The sequence below is a fragment of the Gymnodraco acuticeps genome, unplaced genomic scaffold (genome assembly GCF_902827175.1).
Source record: "Gymnodraco acuticeps unplaced genomic scaffold, fGymAcu1.1, whole genome shotgun sequence".
Classification (NCBI taxonomy): Eukaryota; Metazoa; Chordata; class Actinopteri; order Perciformes; family Bathydraconidae; genus Gymnodraco; species Gymnodraco acuticeps.
This window is the reverse complement of record NW_022992177.1, coordinates 1103633-1113419: the sequence shown is the minus strand read 5'-3', so window position 1 is coordinate 1113419 and position 9787 is coordinate 1103633.

The window sequence follows — 9787 nt, the reverse complement described above, 5'->3', positions numbered from 1 at the left end:
CGGGAGAAGGAGAAATTAGAGATCATGGTCGATAGTAATTCCCTGTGTATTTGTTTGGGTCCAAGCTTTCAGAAACCCAAGTCAAATGTAATTGGGCAATAACACAATGCAAGTCGTGTTACCTCTAATTAAATGATCACAGCCATTTTCCCTGCTGAAATTCTATATGGACATGAACACCATACATACTTTTGTTAGGCCGAGATATCCCAGAGAGGTCTTGCATATAGTGTGCATTTGATTAAATGATGATCTGAAAGTTTGTAGGGGAATCAGTCCTCTAGGTTATTTGGCTCTATAATTTTAAAATGTCAGCATGTTCGAGAGGTGAATTAATTGCTCCTGTGGGTATTGTCCACAGTAGATGACCATTACATGTATGATCTGTATGTGTAATGTGTATTTGTAAAGCGCTTTGAGAGTCTTTGATAAAGCGCTATAATAAATATAAGGATTATTAATATTATTAATTAGGGCTCGAGTAAACAATAAACATTAGTACACGGAAATGCAACAAGTGCTATTTTCGGACGGAGAGCATTTGACTCGCATTAGGCTGGACTTGACTGATTCTTTGTATAAAAACGCTCAGAAGATGCACTGCTGCAGCTAGAGACCACTTTGATTTGATCTACAAATGGTTTACAATCATATCTGACTAAAAACAGGTTGAAGAACATATTATCAGCACTATGAGGAAGATGTTAGAATACAACATTTTCTGGAGTAAAGTTGTAAAACTGTTGAGTGTGATTCTTCGCTGCTTTTCATGATGATTCAGCAACAAAGCACATCTGGCCTTTTACAATGATATGAAAGATCAAAATCAAAATTGCAGGATAATAGTGAAATCTTTTCAGAGTGTCCTGCACATGGAACAATGTTATGTCTGCAATCAATTTGCACAAAGAGACTCGTTATCTTCATTAACTCCTGTGTTCGTTTGCCGTGACCAATCTTCCACAAGCTCATGTCTTCTATCTGTCATCAACTAGTGCTCAATATAAAGACATTTAAGGCCGCCGCAGAGATGTTTCTTCTTTTTGAATACATTACTATTGTGTGTGTGTGTGTGTATGTGCGTGATCTCGTGATATTTGCAGCATGTGTCCACAAGTGTTCAGCCTCATCCTCTGAAGTCTTCCATATGTCCCATGTTTGAACAATCGTGGTTGCTGCTTCAATTTTTCGTTATTAAAGCGAGGCACCTCCATGAATATGTTAACACTGCAGAGCGATAAATATATTCCACATTCAAGCTTCCACATGTAGAATGTTTGATCTATTTTCTGCACAATCCCTTTGAAATATTAATTAATTAAGTGATCTTTTTGACATGATATAAACTTTGATTTGAATTACTTTAAAAAATCAAAATCTTTAATGTATTATATTTTGCACAGTGCATGTAGATTAACAGTATATTTCAGTTTGGGAACAACAATGTTGAAGTTTTTATTATTATTTGAAGAACAGTTATAGTAGTAATAATAGTCAGAATGGAAGAAATGACTTTTCATTATAAAATAAGATTAGATGGACCTTAATAATCCATTATTCTACAGATTTTCTTTTAGAGTTAAAGTTTGAATATCTTATTTGCTATTTAACTTCGCATCTACAAAGTAAAATCTTGAAATTGCTTGTTTTGTTCAAGAAACAGCTTAAAGGAATTAATGTTTAACCTTTTGAAAAACAACTGAAATAATCGATTGTTCAACAGTTATCGATTAATTCAATCAACTAATCATCAATTCAGCTCCAAATAACTTCCAATAATGCAGACCTAAAAAATATGGTTCATTATCAAGTTAAGAGTAAACAACAACAAATCTTTATAAAAAAAAACATGATTATTATCTAGAACTTCTATTTATTTATCTTTATTTAGTTATCAACTAATTTAAGATTTGTTTGTTGATTGTGATAGTGAAATGTAAGAAAATAGATCAAAAATGTATATCATATTTAGGCGGAGACCAGGGTGATGTCACTAGTGAAAGTTAGGCAGTTTGTCACTTTACTAATCAAATAATCCTTTTAACTTGTAATATGAATTATAATATCCTTAACCCTAAATCTTCCTGCCATACAAATCTCAACAGTTATTAATTTACAGAGTAAAGTCTTTAAGAAGATCAACCACCTATCTGTCGATTTATTTTTTCAAATGGCTGTTCATTAATTCTGCAAATAAAATGTGAGAAAATAGGAAAAATTTCCCATTAAAATCCCAAAAAGCAAAGTAAAGTACAGCTTGTTTTGTCTGACAAAAAATATTTCTAATAACCTTAAGAATAAGACACAGACAATTAGAAAAAATAGAAGCTGGAGCTAGAGAAATTTGAGTCTATTTGCTTGAAAAGATTACTAAACTGATTGATTATTCACTGAAATGTTGGATTTATAAATTGACGAATGGTTTCAACTCTAGTATGATATAAAGTATATTACAACAAATATATAAATATTCTTTGCTTGGGAATAAAAAGGTAAGATAAAGTATATGATTACTTTCCACATCTTTCCTCCTGTGTATTTGTACTTTATGTGTGTAGAGTGTGTCGGCGGTGGCACTGATGATGGATGGAGGTGTGCTCCTGTGTGTCTCCGGCTCATGGGTTAACAGTGAAGGGCTAGACCAGATATAGAGCTGAGAGATGAAGGCAGCACAGCATCCCCTCTGTCTGCCCCTGCTTGGTCCTGTTTATTGAATTATACATCAGTACAACCGCTGCCTCTTTTTTCTCTCCCCTCATCGCTGCTTAATTTGATCAGAGAATCTGCTGAGGCAGTGTGTGCCTGGCTCATGTGAAACCAATTTAGAGCTACACATAAAAATCACACACACACACACACACATCCACATCCACACACACACACACACACACACACACATCCTCTTCTTATGATAATCTGTCTGTATTCATTTAGCTGGGGAACGCCATCTGATGTCCACAAGTAAAATAAAGCGAGAGATTTCTCACACCAAAGCAGCAATGTGGCAATGACGGAGAGTAGAGCCATGTTTATGAAAAATGTATCTGGTTTGAAGGGTTGTGTATTTACATCGCAAGCAGATATATATTGTGGCAACATCACCAAGACACAGTGTTCTGTTGCCATGGTAATTTCCTCTTATTTCCATCAGAACATTTACTTCTGCCTGTGTTTAAATGCTAGTGGAGCCTCTCAGCGGCGAAACTGTGGCGCGCTTATGGCGCAGTTCCACTACAGCGCGGTTTAAGCGTGCCGGGCCTTGCCCAGCCCGTTTTTGGTTGCGTTTCCACTAGGCGTATTTCTGGCTAGCGGGTACTTTTTCACAGTCTTCTGGCTCTCCAAAATCGAGGTTCTTTCCGGGCCAACAACCGGGCTGAGTATGCTAAACTAGTGAGAGAATCGCTGGCAACTACAACAAAATGAACATATTTTACACGTTTCAAAATGATGCCGAAGTACCAACATACTGATACCGGTTAGTAAAAAACATGAATTAATGCTTTGACAAGTCTGCAGGCGAAAAACCTTTTAAAATGTGTGTTGTCTGAATGGAGATCGGCTAAGCTAACGTTGTATGCTCCCACCGTCCACACCAGAGGTTGCGTTAACCGAATATGTTCCGTCTATGACGGACTTTTTTTAACAATGACGGACAAATCTGAAAGCAGTCCGTCATTTTTGACAGATTAGAACAAACTCAGAACAGCGCCAAAGCTTCCCCACAGCGAGGCTCCAGTGTTATGCATGCCCGCCAAAAAGGAAGTGATATAGTTTCCAAACCTAACTTTGCCGTACAAATCATTGAAATGTCTGAGTTTTTGCTTTACGCTGTGGCGCGCTCCCGCGAGGTGCAGTGGGCATGCATAACACGGCATAACACCGGCGCTAACAATTCACGAATGTGCGTTCCCCCCCTCCCCCCGTTGACAGTTCACGAGCAGAGTTGGGTGTAACGCGTTACTGTAATAATATTACTTTTGTCGGTAACGGAGTAGTGTAACGCGCTACTTTTATAATTCAGTAATCACTCTACAGTTACTAACATTGCCCCGACACGCGTTACTTCGTTACTTAGGCTACTAAAATCAGTCATAATCAAACCTCAACAAACACCTGCAAAGAACACATGCTAAGGTGAAGCTAACGCACAGCTATTTGTTTGTTTATATTACGTAGTCTGTTCTTCTTCTCTGTTTTCCGGTTGTTGCCTGTTTTGAATGAAAGGAATACACACTACCGCCGCCTGCTGGTAAGGAGAGTTATTGCCACTCACGCATGCGCAGTTCGTACGTGCTCGGCTGAAGTCTTGGCGGTGTGCTCCAGTCTGGTTCCAGTGCAACACATGGCCAACACGCAGGAGAACACGCCGACGCAACAGCGTGAGCAGAGATAGACTGCGCAAAATATACAGATAGCAGGAGACAGGGGACAGCCATGGTCAGATAGGAAAACATTCAGGAGCTATCTGGATCAGTCTTATGCGACAATGGAAACTGAACTAAAGAGAACATTTGAAACTTTAGCAGTCTGCGTGATCTGCCTGCAGGGAGGGACGGGCCGGCCCTGCGAGTAAAGTAACGAGTAAAGTAATGAGTTACTTTATGTAGAGAGTAACGAAGTAGTGTAATATATTACTTTTTAAAAAAGTAATATGTAATATATTGCTTTTTTTTAGTAACGACCCCATCTCTGTTCACGAGCGTGTTTCCCCCCAGCAGAGTTGTGTACAGACCGACGGGTAATAATGGATTTTGACGGAAATGTTACGATCCTGGCCGGCAGCGAAAAAGTCTAGCGCAACCTCTGGTCCACACTCACAACAACGGCCTATACAGACATAAATAAACCAGCGACTGTATTCGCCATGACACAGACAGTCTGTGTTTTGTACTTGTTTAACTTTTGTCAAGTTTCTGAACAGATATGAGGAGCTGTGAGCTCTGAGGGCTAACAGCTAACGGCTGATGTTGGTTTTGTGTTTCACATTGAAGATGACGTCACGGCTCCGCCTACACTGCGTTACTATAGTTACTACCCCAGTTCCTAAACTGTAATGGGAACGCAGCATAAAGTGAGCCTGGCCTACCAAGGCCTAACTATACCGTACTAAGCCGTGCAAGGCCCTGCAGTGGAAATGCGCCATTAGATTGTAGGTGCGCCGCATTTGCTCTTCAGATGAGGCTCCCTCCGCAAAATGAACAACCCTCAGCAAGATGAGGCCCCCTCCGCGAGGTGATGTGATAATGTACAGAAGTATAGAATGGTGCAGTTCAGTGGCGGCGCTAGGGGGTGGCTACTTGGGCTCAAGCCCCGGATGTTTTCTGAAAAGCCCCGGATGTTTCACTTAAAAAGAAAAAATTTAATTAATTTTTTTTTGTTGAAAACGTCTCGGAAGTAATGTGCAGTACCGGAGTCCACCAGAGAGGCAGCCACTGTGGGACATTAGCCTGCGTACTGCGTAGCCTGCCCTGAAGAAGAAGTGATCCTTCCTAGTGCCTGACGAGTTTTAAGCTAATAGCATATACAGTTATGGATATTAGAAAGTTATTGTCATCGAAGCAGGCCACAAGCTGCAGCAGCAGCAGCAGTATCAGCAGCTGACAACAATGTCATCACCAGCAGTCAAGAAATGGATGTTTCAGGTTTGTTAATCTAATGGTGATATCTCTGGCTGACTGAGTAAGAAGTGAAAAAGAGTGATGTAACGTTAATGTTATAGCTAGTAAACATGGAGTAACCACACTAAGTATACCCTTATATGTTAGTATGTATACAGAACATGACTACAAATTATCCTAAGATGTAACGTTAACCCTTCATAACTCAGTCTACTTTTAAGACACTAAAATAACGTATTCCAATTTTTATTTTGTTTTCACGCGTGGAATTATACCGGCTCTCGTTTCAGTACACATAACAACAGAACTGACAGGCAACCCTCTGAATCAGACTCCGATTGGCTGTGACTGCATCCACTCAGAGTGTCCGATTCAGAAACGTGACTCTTACGGCCCGTCCACACAGCGGCGTGCGTTGAAGCTTCCAACGCTTCTGCCCATTCACTTTGAATGGGGTGACGTCACTTTTAGCCGAACTGCATCGTGGGAAGCGACGCGGAGCGTTGCTGGCGTGGCTCGCTGCAAAAGTTGAGCAATGCTCAACTTTTGACGCCTCGGCAGAAGCGTCAGCCAATCGAATCATATGCCAGTACAAGCTCTAGCCAATTAAACCGCTGCTTGTGTGTCAGGGGCGGGAGATTCATGTGATTGGTTGTTGGTCGAGTGTCAGACACGCCCGCCGGCAAGCGTCAACGCACGCCGCTGTGTGGACGGGCCGTTACACTCTTTACGTCACAAACAAAGATGGTGGATGAGAATAGATCTATAAAACGATAAGCAATGCGCCAGAATCAAGGTGAGACTATCCGCATCCTTTAAAACTCTACGCACATTCGTTTTACCTTAATAAGTAAACAACTATTTGAGTGAGTTAAGGCATTAGTTTGCTTCATTAAAGGGTGTTAATGAGTGTTCTCCAGTGCCTTTTGTCCGCTTTAAGGTGTTATTAAGGTAGGGTTAATGTTGCTCTCAAAGTGTACCAGATTGATGCTTTCAACTTCAATATTTAAAAAAAAATCTTCCCGGGGGAGCATGCCCCCGGACCCCCCGAGAGGAGGCGACGACCCCCCTAAAGGATGTTCGGTCCACCCCCCACTTATAAAAAATAGCACTGTACCCCTGCACCGATCCCCCCCCAACCCAACGACTCCTGGGCTAAGCCCCGGATCTCCTACAATCCTAAATCCGCCTCTGGTGCAGTTGTCACTACCCGATCTGCAGCTCTGCAGATCGCTGCAGTGCGCATGTGCGAGATGGTCCGCCATATTGGACAACTCTGTACAGCAACCCAAGAAGGACACTTGACACAGTGGCTTTTGGCAAAGCTCAAAAATAAAACTCGAGAGAGATGAGTTATTGTTATTACAACGTGACTTCACTATTATTTAACAACTCTTTTTATTGGGTTCTTTTATTTGGGGTTAAGAACATTGTCAGAATAAGTGAGAAATGAATTTAACTTCTGTTAGACAGCTATCTTACTGAATAAATATTTACTGTGAATGTATGCAAAAATGTATGGCATATAGCTGTCTAACAGAAGTTAAATCCATTTCTCACTTACAGCAGTGACGAGTCCTAAAACCCGGAAGTGAGTTAGCATTTTACCACTACCGGTTCCCTCGTCTCAGAGTCAATGGGATTTCTCCATAGGATTTGGGAAAATAGCTCGAAATAAGGTCTGTGGTTGACACAAATTTAAGAGACGGATCACGTGTTGTTCTATGACATTAAATACATCCGACCCTGCTGTACTCGGCTGTAGATCGTTTATAGCATAATGTTATCATTTTTGCTTCTGGCGATTAGATTTATGATTAGAAAATTATAAAAGTAGGGTAGACATGTGGAGATTATCAGTCTGAACAAAACGTGCATTTATCAAACAGGTTTGTTTTCCACAGACCTTATTTCCAAAATCCTATGGAGAAATCCCATTGCTTTTTGGTCGAGGGAACCCATGCACAGTTTACTTCCGAGTAAATACGTCATCCCTGCACCACTTTATTATCAGGTAAATGTACTTTTCACAGAATAATATATTTAAAGTATTGGAGTTTGTAAAAACATGTAAACATTTACTTGAAATACTGTGTGATTAGTAAAGTACATGCAAGTGCATATTGCTGGTGGACATAAGCCTAGATACTGTACATTTTTCTACCTCGAAACAAAATCTAAAACAATTCACTACCCAGAGTTGTAAAAGCCTGTCAAACTGTGCAGTTCTTCAGCTTTTAATAAGCATTCAAACCCACAGATGCATAAAGAAAACATCCCTCCTGGATCATATTTTTTTGTCTCACTGTTACTTAAAACAACACGCCCCCCACAAATGCAGCATTATTAACACAGGGCTGTTTTCTATCTTATGGAAAAAAACAAATACAGCGTCAAAAACTGATTCAATGTATGGACTCTGAAAATATCCTTTAACATAACAGACACAGGAGACTGAGAAAGAGAGAAGGACAATACAGCGGGAATTAGCATGCAAAGAGGACCAGAGCAGTAACGACACCCCAAAATAGAATTTGGGACAAATGAAAGCGAGGGATCTGATCTGCAGCCGGGACGTGAGGAGACGCAACTGGTTTATGAATGCCCAACATTCCTCTAATAATATAAAATTCCAGGCTAGGAGTGAAACTTGGCAATACAGGAAAAAGGTTCAAGTCCAACTCAAGTTTCAGCTGCTCTTAGGGCTGTGACGTGTTCCTGCTGAATGACGTGACCATTTAATTGAAATCTTACACGGATAAAGTATTTGATCATAATAGTTTGTTTGCATTCATGTCTTGTTTTCCACTGGTACAAAAATATATAGATTTACTCAAATACTGTACTTTGTTCTCCAAATGTATGCTTTTGTATACATCAACCTCACCACACCTAAAGGGGAAATATTGCACTTTTACTCAAACAGTAATCTCACAACAGTTACTTTGCAGGTAGTTGGAACAGAATACATTTAGAATAAATTATCAAATATTCATGAAAGTTAAGCTACCCTGCAGTATACAAAGTAATTACAATAAGCTCTCCCATAGCAGCTGCAACAGTACGCATTCATAATTTAAAATTAAAAACCACTCTGTATATCCTTTACTTTTTTTATACTGAACTTTTTTCTAAGTTACATTTTGAAATGAATCCTTTACTTGTAACAGAATATTTCTACACTGTGGTATCAGTATTTTTGGCTGAAGTAAAAGGGTACATCTTCCAACAGTAGCCTACTGTTTTGACAAAAATGCCACATCAACATATCCGAACATAGCAAATGTTCCCATAGGTTACGTGTTTCCCATCTCCCATGCCTGGCCTTTCCCACAGACGAACTGAACAAGGCATGGCTGAGATACAAAGTCTAACCTAGAGCACTTTCTCCAGCCCATTACCCTCTCCGCCACGCCTCTTATAGAGAGACCGAACGCCGGAGGAGGTGCAGGGTCTCTGTTGCTGATACACACGAGGCCGATGCCAACATAAACCCCGGAGGCTCCGAGCTGCCCGTCCTCTCAGCAGCCAATACCTGGACACGGATCCTGCTGGAAGTTAAATAGACAAGCCGTCATTAACGGGAAACCTTTTAGCGAGAATGCCACGCATGAGTGATGTATATCTGTGACAGCTGAGACTTCAGCCTGTAGCAGTGGAGTGGTTTATATTAAGGGAGGCCTGCATGTATACGCTGCGCTCAGAGCACAAGTCTGTCATTACTGATTCTTTAGCTGTGTGACAACCGTTGACTTTTTCTTTAAAGTGGCACTTTATCTCAAAATGCTATTCCTGCAGGATTGTTAACTTTTGAGGAGGAAAAAAAAAATTCAAATTTGAAGGCAAATGGTCTCATAAATGCTTGTGCAAAGTATGGGTCTACTGAAATGTCCTAATGTTAGCTAAATGAAGTATATAACTAAATCTCATCATTTCTATACCAATTGCAAGATGAAATCTGGAAAGCTGATTTTTTTTTGTGCTCAAATACAAATCTGAATAAATCTAACAACACAGAGGGATTATTTATAAATCAAGGCAACATCAATTTGCTTTTTGTGAAAGCTAATATATATTTGTACTTAAGTCCTTGTACACATACACAGATTAAATTTACAAAGAGAGAGACATGTCGTAGTTTTTTGTGTCAATCACAAATAAATTATGAT